Below are 13,168 nucleotides of genomic sequence, written 5' to 3'. Positions count from 1 at the left end.
GCGCTCTCATGGGTCCGGAGATCATTCGAGAAATGACAGAGAAGATCGTTCAGATTCGTGAACGATTGAAAGCCGCTAGAGACCGACAGAAAAGCTACGTAGATAAACGAAGAAAACCCTTGGAGTTCCAGCTGGGAGACCGATTCCTTTTGAAAGTCTCACCCTGGAAAGGCTTGATACCTTTTGAAAGCATGGAAAGCTAAATACAAGATACATAGGGCCTTTCGAGATTCTCGCTAGAATCGGCCCCGTAGCTTACAAACTCAATCTACTCCGCGAGCTTAGTAACATATATCCTACCTTCCACGTCTCGAACTGGAAAAAGTGTCTATCCGACGAGACTCTCATAATCCCAATTGATGAGATCGAGATCAACGAGAGCCTCAACTTCGTGGAAGAACCTGTGGAGATTAAGGATCGAGAGGTCAAACGAACGAAACAAAGCCGCATCCCAATTGTGAAAGTTTGCTAGAACGCCAAGCGAGGACCGGAGTTCACTTGGGAGCGTGAGGATCAAATGAAACTTAAATATCCTCATCTTTTTGCTTAGTTATTGTGTAATAACTTAGTTGTTTAAACTCTAATTTCAGGACGAAATTCCCTCTAACGGGGGGATGATGTGACAACCTGAAATTTCCATGCATATAATTTCCACATTAAAACACTCCAAATATTAGTCGAAATTATTTCAGTACATTTTTGGCCGGATTTAAGTATGTTTGGTGTTTTATTTTATTTTTCGTCAAACGATTAAATAAAAGGAAGTGTCGTTATTAGTGAGGTGTAACGAGTAGAACAATCCAACACCTTAGCTAGGTGTTCACGGCCAAAAAAGGGGTGTCTGGGCCGTAAACACCCTCCTCCCAAGACTCATGCATATAGCATGAGTTTACCCACCTTGTCTTCATTTTTACACTTCCAACCTCAAGAACAACTAGTTTTCTCTCAACTATCATCACACATTTCTTCCAAATCCACCAAAAATGTAAGTTTTCTTCCCTAAATTCATTCATACAACATTAAATCTAGTGTTTATACATCATTTCATCTATGGATTTTTGATTTTTACTTAGATCTTCAAGCATCTTCAAAACACCAAGAACACACTAGTGTTTTTGGGTCCTAAAACACTCTTGCAAGCTTCCTATAAGTAAGTATACTCTCCGTAGCTAGTTATCTACTTATTGTGCTTGCAAATCCATGGAATGAACCCCTAAAACCCCCCAAGAACATGGGTTTACGGTTTGAGAATCTCCCAAAACCGTAAACACCCCTAAAAGGGGTTTTGATGCCCCAAACTCCTTCCGATGCTTGGCTAATGAACTAGGAACTTGCATGACTGATCTAAGAACCAAAAAACATGAAATGGATGGAGTAACCATGAGTTTACGACAATAAATTCATGGGTTTATGGTTGTAAACTCCCAAACATGGTCCAAGGACCGTAAACTCCAAAAAGTGTGCCATTTCGAGCCCTAACCACTTCCTAAGTCCTTAATTCACCCTAGGACCTTCTTTTGTGAAGCATAAGATCTTGGAGCACACAAACACACCATTCCCATGAGTTTATGGCCGTAAACTCATGGGGGAAATGGTTTAAAAACCGTAAACACCCCTAACGGCTACCATTTGAAGTGTAAACTCCATAGTGAGGTCATACACTCCTTAGATGCAACCCTTAGCACTCCTAGCACTTGAAATAAAGTGCTTTCACGCATCAGAGTGTCTTTACTTACTTAATTAGTGATTAAATAACTAATTAGATACATTTATGTATCACTACATGTTACATAGGATCCGTGTGTGTGTCCAAGTCCTCACTTGACATCTAACATCCTACCCGACACTTCTATCCACTCCACTCACTGTAGGTGAGTTCATACCCCTTAATTGACATTTTTAATGTTTTTAATTGCTTTTACTGTGGGGAGGGAATACAAGTTGAATCCAACAAGTTATAGATTCAACACATGTGATTTATAACTTGCAACCAAAAAGGATTTTCTAAACTTTTAACTACTTTGCCAACAAAACTGCTTTAAATGTTCCTCAAACTCAATTTTTGTGTTAAATTGTTATAAAAATATTTCCAAACTCTTTTTAAACTTCTTTTGTTCCCAAACTATATCTACATCTATATATTTATATAAGTAAGACTTGAAGGACTTAGGACTGATAGCTCACCTTACTTCCTGTTCTTGTTTGATTGTGGACTTAGGGTATCTTGTTATCTGTCCTACTGTCGTTGAATTCTTAGTTATATATCATATATATTTGTGTTGGATATAATAGTCTTCACGTCAGTTCAATACCTTTGTGTATCAAAGGCATGCATCTAACACCTGTATTTAACTATAATAGGTATAGTTAAGGCTTACCGCTTATTACTACTATTACCACGATACTCACAATAGTTAGTACTGTTATGAGTCTATACATGTTAAATACTATACAAAGAGAATACCATATACTATACAAGAGAACAATCAATACACGATACCAAAAAGTACATTAAACTATAATACAAGAGAATATACTAAAACAGAATGTGACATACTATTCCTCGAGACGACACTTCACAGTGCCATCACCGTGAAACCAGAGTCTCCTGGAGGGAGAGCGGGCATTATGTGTATAGATCTATACGTCCCGACTGCTAGCTATAGTCCGAGCCGACTAGGCCCATGGGTGACAAAATGTCACCATACTACGTATGACCTGGAGGGTCATCAGTTATTCGATTGTCAATCAACATGGTTACATACGAGTTCACATTCAGACCTTTAATTAACACATTAAGATTTAAAGGCAAAACAGACTCCCCGAGGTGTATTGCACATTTAATACTACCTGGAGTCTGCATTTTTATTTCATTCAGCCGACAGTGACACTGCTGCGGTAAAACATTATTTTCCCATTTACTTTACATGAATGAAGTCTAAAACTTTATTTTTATAACTGACAGTCTTATTGGGAAAACTTTGCACTCTCAAAGGATCAAACTTACAAATAACCAAGTCTTAGTAAAAGACTACTTTTACTGGAAAATATAGGATTTTCTAGAGATCATACTATTTTCAAACTTTGATAACAGCTTTTATATTACATGATTGTAAACACTTTTATTCAAGAAATGACACTAAATACTTATGAACTCACCAACTTTATGCTGATACTTGTTTTCAAAATAACTTGTATTCTCAGGTCATCAGTAGACAGGTACAGATGTAACTTTTGAGAAGGTGGAGCACATACAAGACTCCTTTTTATTTTGATTATACTTTTGGTGTCTAACAAACTTTACAGAACACGCTTGTATTACAATTATTATATTAATGCAATGGATGTTGTTGCTTGCTTTTACTATTATGCATTGTTATGCTACTGTACATGACATCCTCCACCCAGAACGTATTCCACCGTTCTAGGTTTTGGGATGTGACAATGATGACATGCAACCCAAATGGACCATGCCAAACCAGGTCAAGTACATATCCGAAATAGTTATGGACATAGACACCTTATCTAACAGTCTCCCACTTGGATAAGTCTAATAACTATAACTGCAAGTATGACTTCAGGAACCGATCAGCAATCGCAGCTCTTTCAAGGTCTCTTGGAACAAAGATGATGATGATACGCCATTTACGATAAGTGATCATATAATCCGTTGTTCAAGATATCAGCCGGAAAATACATGGAACAATGTCTTACTTATTATCCAACAGTTTGTTTCTCGATTTCCAATTTGTTTGACAAAGAACTTAATCGAATACATCAATTTAGTTCTAATAGGGCCCGGTACATATGTAGCACCCGATTCCTGGTACGCACTTAATTCAAAGTATCTTTATGTTTTTATCTGCGACTCGACGAGTTGGAGGCCCAACTCGTCGCGTAGAATCAAGATCCGCGAACATTTCAAATGACCTAATCGACGAGTCGGTAGACTGACTCGGCGAGTAGGTGTTGTTTGAGGAAAACCCTAAACCCTGAGGGTTTGCACCCTATTTAAACGCCTTATTGCAGCCTCCATTGTCCCTTATGCTCTCAGAACACCTCTCAACGAAACCCTAGCCGCTTTGAGTGATCTAAGGCCATTTTTGGTGCTTTTGGGAGGTTGTGAAGCTTGAAAGGAAGGGAGAAGCTTGGGAATTCAAGTTGGGGCTTGTAGATCCAGAGATCTTATTCCATCTTCAGCTCAACCAAGGTAAATGCCCTCTGTTTTGGTATTCCTTTTTGGTTGTTCATCTTTAGGGCTTAGATTTTGGGTGCATTTAGAACTTTCTAAGCCATTTTCGGATTTGTGAAGTGATACATGGGGTTCTACTTCCAGATCTAAGTCATTGGAGGGGTCTCATGGCATAAATGTTCCAAATATATGGCCATGAGAGCCCCATGCACATTTTAGAGCACCTTTAATGGATTTTTGAGCCAAAAACCCCATGCATGTGCATCAAGTTTGGAACTTTACATATAAAAGGGACATTAGGAGGCTAGATCTATAGTTTTGATGCATTTAGACCAATTTAAATTGCCTGTATAGTAAAGGTCAAGGATGGACTCGTCGAGTTGTTCTTGGGACTCGGCAAGTCGAGGTGTAATGACCATCAAATCCATTCTGCGAATGGAACGGTTGTTAGGGAGGGAATCCCGTAGATGTTTAGACGCAAAAAAGGACCTGAGGATCATGGGACTCGACGAGTGTATGAACAGACTCGGTGAGTCCAAGGCAATCTCCCAACCTTTGACGACTGACTCGACGAGTTGTTCATACAACTCGGCGAGTCGTAGACTGGACATGTTCTTATGAGGGAGATGAACTTGCCGAGTTTAAGGAAGAACTCAGCGAGTCGGTTGAAGATGGTCCTGATGGTTAAATGAAGGAGAACTCGATGAGTTCTTGCTGCAGTAGACGAGTGGAGTCGGGGTTGGATCAGGTTAAGTGGAGCATGGACTCGATGAGTTGGTAGACCAACTCGGCGAGTCAGGTCAACTAGATGTTGACTTTAACTGGTTATGGTATTGACCCTGGTTAGGGTTGCATGTTTGGTTTGAAGACTTGAGGATTCTCGTGTAGGGATTGAGGGGTCGAGGAGAGCCGACCTTCATGCCGAGGACAGATCAGACACTACACGACATCGAGGTGAGTTACCTTCTAGTAGTGATAGGTGTACTTCCACAATGGAGGCCCACCAGTAGGAGTTGTATGTTAGATGATTGTCTTTGTGATATTCATCTAGATTTGCTACTACCTGATGTGTTATATGCTGGCATGATATGTTATATGTGATAGTGGTATTATGAGGAGAATAGTCCCCAAGTTCGGTTGTTAGGACCGAAGGGTAGTTCGGACACCCCATATATATATGATAGTATATTTATGTTATGATATATGTGATAGTAGCAGTAGAGGGTGCAATAGTCCCTGAGGTTCGATTGTTAGGACCGATGGGTAGGTTAGCACCCCAGAACGGCTTGACACGGGTAGGTCAGCTCCCCAGAATGACTCGACATGGGTAGGTCAGCACCCCACAATGGGTTGACACGAGTAGGTTAGGCACCCCAGAATTGCCCGACAGTATGTAGGATATGTGATCGTATGATATGTGGTATGATGGGGGAACTCACTAAGCTTTGTGCTTATAGTTTATTTTTGGTTTCAGGTTCCTCTTCGTCCAAGGGGTAGGAGCTGGCAGGGTAGCAGCGCATCGCACACGCACATATGATTCCGCTTAGAGTTTTTTGGGATTGTACTATGATATTTTATTACTTTCAGATGATATGGTTTTTGAGACATGATAGTACGGTTTTTTGTATTGATGTGATTTTGGCAATGTCTTGACAAGTTATTTTATAAACCTTTAAACTTAAAATGAAATTTTTGGCCTTGATTTTTGGGATGTTACAAGTTGGTATCAGAGCCTTGGTTTGGGGGATTCGGACACACCCTCGGGGGTGTCTGGACTCAAACCGAGGGGCTAAAGGATTTCTACAAAGAAAATGGTTTTCTAAACCTTAGAAAAAGATTTTGAGAAAGAACAAGGTGTTTGATGCGTGCGACTAGCCGAGCTCAAGTAACTTTTCCCTAAGATACCCATACTGGTTATGTTATGTTGTATGATATATGATTCTGAGAACTGCATGCTAGATTAGGGCTAAGGATCTAGGAGGATGCCTTGATTGCCTGATATATGATTCTGAGAACTACATGCTAGATTAGGGCAAAAGATTTAGGAGGATGCCTTGTATGCTTGATATATGATTCTGAGAACTGCATGCTAGATTAGGGCTAAGGATCTAGGAAGGATGCCTTATATATCGGTTGTATAAGTTGTATGCTAGGGCTGCTTAGTCAGCAATAGGATGTCCTAGATAGGTTATGCTTGGTATGGTTACTTGATGCATGAATGTTGCTTGCTTTGTGCTATAGGGGTCCCATCTAACTTTAACTAACTAGCGAGCGAATTTGTAACAGTATTCGCGAGCTAGTTAGGGAAGGGAAGTAGGGACTCCTAGTGCAGCTGATGGCGGAGAGTAGCACGGAGGGTGCCCTAGGAAAGCCTAGGATGAGATCAGTTGGAAAGGGATATTGGTAAGGGGACTTGGCGAAGTTGAGGCAATCCTTGAGGAAAGTACGGATAGATGTAGAATGTAGTATGGGCTCGTACTACTGAAAGCAGAGGATCCGTACTCGAGTCAAGGAGGGTCGAGATGGAACCAGGAAACCGGGAGAGTGTGTGAGACCTCTCAGGAGTATGTATAATCCTAAAATTTACGTGTTTATATTCAGTATGGTGGTCACACTGTTGGATAAGGTGTCTAAGTCCATAACTTATTTGGTATATACTTGACCCGACTCGGCATGGTCCATTTGGGTTGCATTTCACCCGAACAATTTATGGATAATTTTATGAGAGTTATACACATATGTTTATTAATATATTATAAGTTATAATATATTAATGTGAGGTTATGTTATTCAATTAGTATTAGTCTTAAATTAATTATGAATTAATTTAGAGATTAAAAGGAAGACTAATTAGATTATGGGCTATTGGTTTTATATGGTGTAGGCTAACACTCATTTGTTAATGCGCTAGGCTTGGATGGAAGTCCATGGATGATCCATGGAGCTTTTAACCCATGGATCCTTGGAAAAGGAAAGTTCATGGGTTATTAGGGTTTCACCCTAACCATGTACACTATATAAGCATGCTTATGGTGCATGAAATGGAAACTAGTGAACTAGTGTGTGTGTGTGCTTGTGTGTGGCCGAAAATTGCTAGTGTGTATACTCTCTCAAAGTTTTCCAAGTGTTTGTGGTGATTTGTGATTCCATTTGAGGCATTCACACTATTGGTGCTTGGCCCTCAAACTCCTTAAGAATCAAACTCATCAAAAAGGTATGTAATCTCTTCTAACTCTTTTATGTTGAAATGTTCCCCATGCCATGTTAGATAGGTTATGAACCTTGGAAAAATTATTATTTTGCATGTATTTAGACAAACATAGATCCAAGGTTTATTAGGGTTGCATGCACACTTAGGAAGTGTTAGATTGCTCAAAACCCAACAGTGGTATCAGAGCCTAGGCTTGCTTGTTTGATACTTGATGCAAAATAGTTGAAAAAGTCGAAAAACTTGTTGTCTGCCTGATGAACTCGCCGAGTCCATGGGTGGACTCGCCGAGTGCATGTGTATCTTCAACCTACTCGCCGAGTAGGTTCATGCACTCGACAAGTAGGAGCGACAGAGTGTAGATTTTCGACTTTTGCTGCTGGAAATGGACTAGAAACATTACCCTAAACTGTTTTGGTGTTTTAAAACTTGTTTTAGTTGGTGTAATGGTTGTTCTAATCCATTTACAATAACATATATCAAAATTCCATGATTTTTATGTGTTCATATAATTCTTGAAATTTTGATGATCATGTTCATGTTCTTATGAATTTAGAAGATAATAGGAATTATTTGCTGAATTGTTTATAATTAATTCTTGATCATTTATGTGTTTTAATGGAGTCCATAATTTGTCCTCAAGTTATGGATATCCAAAGGTCACTTTCTTTAACACACACATTTAAACACATAAGTTACATGAAAATGAAGAGTCTTCATTTTATGAACCTTTAATTCATAAGTTATGAAATGAAAAGTTTTGGATAGTTACAAAACTTGTCCTCAAGTTTTGGAATTTGTAAAGTTTCACACACTTTAATAAACTTTAATTCCAACCCTTAGAGTTTTAATAGTTAAAATTCAACCCTTATACTATTTATAACATTAATGGTTAATTATTATAAATATGTATAAGAATAAGTCGTTCTACCATTAGTAGGCCTCATTCACGAAGCCGGTCTATAAGGTGGGTATAAGGTTGTTGCCTATAAAATGGCGACTTAATGGGTGTCCACTCTCACCCACCGCTTGCTTGACTGGTGGAGGGTCGTTAGCCGAACGAGTAGGACAATGACTTTAAATCCTCATTAAAAGTATAATGATTATTATAAAGTAACTAAACCTTTTTAATTCCCAATCTTAGTTATTCACACTTTGTACCTTACCAAGTCGTTGGTGGAGCGTGTGTGGTTAACCGGCACACTAACTTGGACTAGTAAGGATCACGAAGGGTGACTTAATGTTTGTCATGGATCAATGGAGCGTGTGTGGTTTACCGGCACATTGATTAGGTGATAATATTAAGGGTACCAAGTGAGTTAGCATGGTTATTCACACCTTGTTTTGTGATCCTCGGCATCCCAGTCACAAAACTTGAAGGGCACAATCGAGATTGAAACATGCCATTGAAAAGTTCAATGAATCTCAAAATAATATAGGAATTTCAAATTCAATTAAAACCTAATAATTCATTTTGTTTTTCATGGTGGAAATTGGTGAATCGTCATTCACCTACCTTTCAAATATATTATTACTTAGATTACGCCATCCCTCTTCTAAGTATAATATATTGTGATTGGGTCCTAGCCTTAATATTACATTTGGGTGTCTTATTAAGGATCCTATATATCTAATCTAAACTTGCTTTCTTCTTTCAGATGTCTTCCAACACTAATGCTTCAGGCTCTAACCCAACTGGTTCTTTCTCTCTCATGAATCTTTGTGGGAGGGTCATCATTGATGGTTCCAACTTCATGGATTGGATTAGGAACATCAGGATGGTTACTCGTTATGAGGACAAGGAATATGTCCTTGATAAGGAGTTAAAAGAGCTTGATGAGTCTACTGCTACTTTTGAGGAGATCGCTGAATTCAGGACACATGAGAGAGATGCTACTAAGGTGGCATGTATCATGATGGCCACGATGACAGCCGAGCTCCAAAAGTCATATGAAGATTACTACCCTTTTGAGATGCATCAAGACCTGATGGAAAGGTACCATCAGAGTGCTCGTCAGGAGCGGTATGAAATAATCTCCTCCATAATAACTACCCGCATGAAGGACGGTGATTCCGTCACGGCTCACATGCAAAAGATGCAAAGGTATGTGGACCGTTTGCTGAAGCTGAATGTGAACATCCCTGAGGAGTTGGCAATTGACATCATTTTGCACTCCTTACCTTCTTGTTATGACCATTTTCGTATGAAATATCATATGAACAAGGAGGAAGTTACCCTCAGCAAGCTTCAAGGACTCTTGATGACCTTTGAAACCGGTCTTAAGGGAAAGGCGGTTGTTACCTCTACTACTCCTACTCCAACATCTACCCCTGTTTTGGCTATCGGGCAAGGCAAAGGGAAAAGGAGGAAGCACCCTTTGAAAGGCTCCTCATCGAAGACCAAGAGCGGTTTTGTCACTCCTTCTGCTATTCCCAAGGATGCTGAATGCTACTATTGCCATGAAAAGGCACACTGGAAGCGAAACTGCCCTAAGTACTTGCAGGATCTAAAGGATGGGAAAGTGAAACCCACCCATCCAGGTATTTACACTATATTGTCTAATTACTCATTATATTCTAACTCTTGGGTGCTTGATACAGGATGTGGTATTCACATATGTTCTGATATGCAGGGCCTAAGAAGAAGTGAGGATGTGGAGCACGGGAAGATAAACTTGATCATGGGGAATAGGAAGGCTTCACCTGTTTCCAAGATTGGAGTTTATACTTTGTTGCTTAATAATGGGTTAAAATTAGATTTGAATAAATGTGTGTACTCGTCTGAAATGGCGAGAAATATTATTTCTTTTCATGCTTTGTACAAACAAGGTTTTACCTTTTCGTTTGATAATGAATGTGGTGGTATTAATGCTTTCTTTAAAAATGTGTTTTATTTTAAAGCTTTACCTTGTGATGGTGTGTATGAAACTGTGTCGATTGTAGAGAACTTAGGAAATAATGTGTTGTATATTGATTCTTCGACTAGCCTAGATAAAGCATCATTGTGGCATTGTCGTCTTGGACATGTAAACAAGAAACGCATAGGCCAAATCCAAAAGAGTGGAGTTTTGGAATCATTCGACCTTAAATCGGATGATAGTTGTGAATCTTGTCTACTTGGAAAGATGACAAAATCACCCTTCACTGGAACTTGTGAAAGGGGTGAGGGTTTGCTGGACCTAATACATACTGATGTATGTGGGCCATTCAAAACCGCCACAAGGGATGCTAATCGGTATTATGTGACTTTTATTGATGATTTTAGTAGATATGGGTATGTCTACTTAATCAAACATAAGTCAGAAACCTTTGAGAAGTTTAAGGAATTCAAACAGGAAGTAGAAAATCAATTGGGCAGGAACATTAAGATGCTTCGATCCGATCGAGGTGGTGAGTATCTTAGTACCGAGTTCCTTAACTATCTTAAGGAGTGTGGGATTGTCTCACAATTGACTCCTCCCAGGACACCATAGCTGAATGGTGTAGCTGAGAAGCATAATCGAACCTTGTTGGACATGGTTCGCTCTCTGATGAGTCGAGTTTCGCTACCAATCTCTTTTTGGGGGTATGCCTTAAAGACTGCCTCCCATATCCTTAATATAGTCCCTACAAAGAAGGTTACCAAAACACCTCATGAGATGTGGACTGGGAAGGTTCCCAATTTGAACCACATCACGATTTGGGGTTGCGAGGCTTTCGTGAGGCGTGAGACTCATGATAAGCTCGAACCCCGAAGTGAAAGGTGTATTTTCATCGGCTACCCACAGAAATCCTTCGGTTACCTCTTCTACAGACCCAGTGAGAATGTGGTCTTTGTAGCAAGAAGAGGGGTCTTTCGTGAGAGAGAGTTTATAAGCCAAGGAGACAGTGGGAGGCAAATTGATCTTGAAGAAATTCAAGAAGCAATTGGTGAAGGAACCTCAGACACTAGCAATCAACCTGAAGAGGAAACTCCTGTTGAGCAAGCTGACATGTATGTACCTCCGAGGCGTTCCACACGGGTTAGGAACACATCTTCATTTTATTATGGCTTTCATATTACTACGGAAGGTGATACGTTTATCAGCGATAGTACACTGGTAAATTTGGATGAACCTAGCAGTGTTAAGGAAGCCATGGCAGGCCCGGAGTCTGCTAAATGGAAGGAGGCTATGGACAACGAGATACAGTCCATGTATGACAATCAAGTTTGGAACTTGGTTGACAATGTACCAGGCCGTAAAACAGTAGGGTGCAAATGGATCTTCAAGAAGAAGACCGACATGGAAGGAAAAGTGCATACTTATAAGGCTCGACTGGTTGCGAAGGGTTTTACTCAGACTCAGGGTATTGATTATGATGAAACCTTCTCGCCGGTAGCAAAGATTAAGTCTATAAGGGTTATGCTAGCCATTGCAGCATTTCATGATTATGAAATATGGCAAATGGATGTCAAAACCGCCTTCCTTAATGGAAAGTTGGCTGAGGATGTGTACATGAATCAGCCAGAGGGTTTTGTCAGTGCAGAGTACCCTAATAGAGTATGCAAGCTTGAGAAATCCATTTATGGATTAAAACAAGCATCTCGTAGCTGGAATCTTTGTTTTGATGAGAAGGTCAAAGAGTTTGGCTTCTAGAGAAGCGAAGATGAGTCTTGCGTGTATGTCAGAGCTGGTGGGAGTATAGTTAGCTTTTTGGTACTGTATGTGGATGACATACTACTTATAGGAAATGACATCCCAACCTTGCAGGAAGTTAAGTCCTGGCTTGGGAAGTGCTTTGCTATGAAGGACCTAGGGGAGGCTGCCTATATCCTAGGGATAAGGATATTAAGAGAAAGGAGTAAGAGACTAATTGGACTTAGTTAGAGTACCTACTTGGATAAGGTGTTGAAAAGGTTCAACATGCAGAATTCCAAGAAAGGAGATTTACCGATCCAAAGAAATGCCAAACTGAGTAAGACTCAGAGTCCGAGTACAGAGGCAGAGATAGCTGAGATGAGCCAATTACCGTATGCTTCCGCTGTTGGCTCGATCATGTATGCTATGACTTGTACCTGCCCTGATGTGGCATTTGCTTTGAGCATGGTCAGCAGGTATCAGGGGAACCCTGGCAAGGCTCATTGGACCGCGGTAAAGAACATTCTCAAGTATCTGCGGAGGACTAAGGATTGGATCCTTACCCTTGGTGGGAGTGATGACTTGAGAGTATTAGGGTATAGTGATGCTGGTTTTTAGACTGATAGGGATAACTTCCGCTCTCAGTCGGGCTGGGTCTTTACCTTAAATGGAGGGGCAATTTCTTGGAAGAGTTCCAAGCAGGAGATGGTGGCTGATTCGACTTGTGAATCAGAGTATATAGCAGCGAGTGAAGCAGTGAAGGAGGCGATATGGCTGAAGAACTTCATCGGAGATCTTGGAGTTGTACCAGCTATTAAGGAACCTATGGAGATTTTCTGTGACAACAATAGTGCGGTTGCCTTAGCCAAGGAACCAAGAGATCATGGCAGATCCCGACACATTGACAAAAAATATCACTTCATAAGACACAAGATTGAAGAAGGACTCCTCGTGACAAGGAGGATATCGTCGGATGAGAATCCTGCAGATCCCCTTACGAAGGGATTGACGAGGGTTAAGCATTTTCAGCATGCGAGGCGCATCGGGCTGAGGGACGATATTAGTTTTATAGATTAGATAGTTTTCCTGAAACTTGTAAAATGTAATCGACGTTTGATGATGAATAAAATTTGTGATTTATTTATGAGTAAAGTGTTACTATCATTGCCA

Source organism: Lactuca sativa, chromosome 1 (genome assembly GCF_002870075.4).
Source record: "Lactuca sativa cultivar Salinas chromosome 1, Lsat_Salinas_v11, whole genome shotgun sequence".
NCBI classification, from domain to species: domain Eukaryota; kingdom Viridiplantae; phylum Streptophyta; class Magnoliopsida; order Asterales; family Asteraceae; genus Lactuca; species Lactuca sativa.
The sequence above is the reverse complement of the archived record's forward strand: the minus strand, read 5'-3'. Positions refer to the sequence as shown.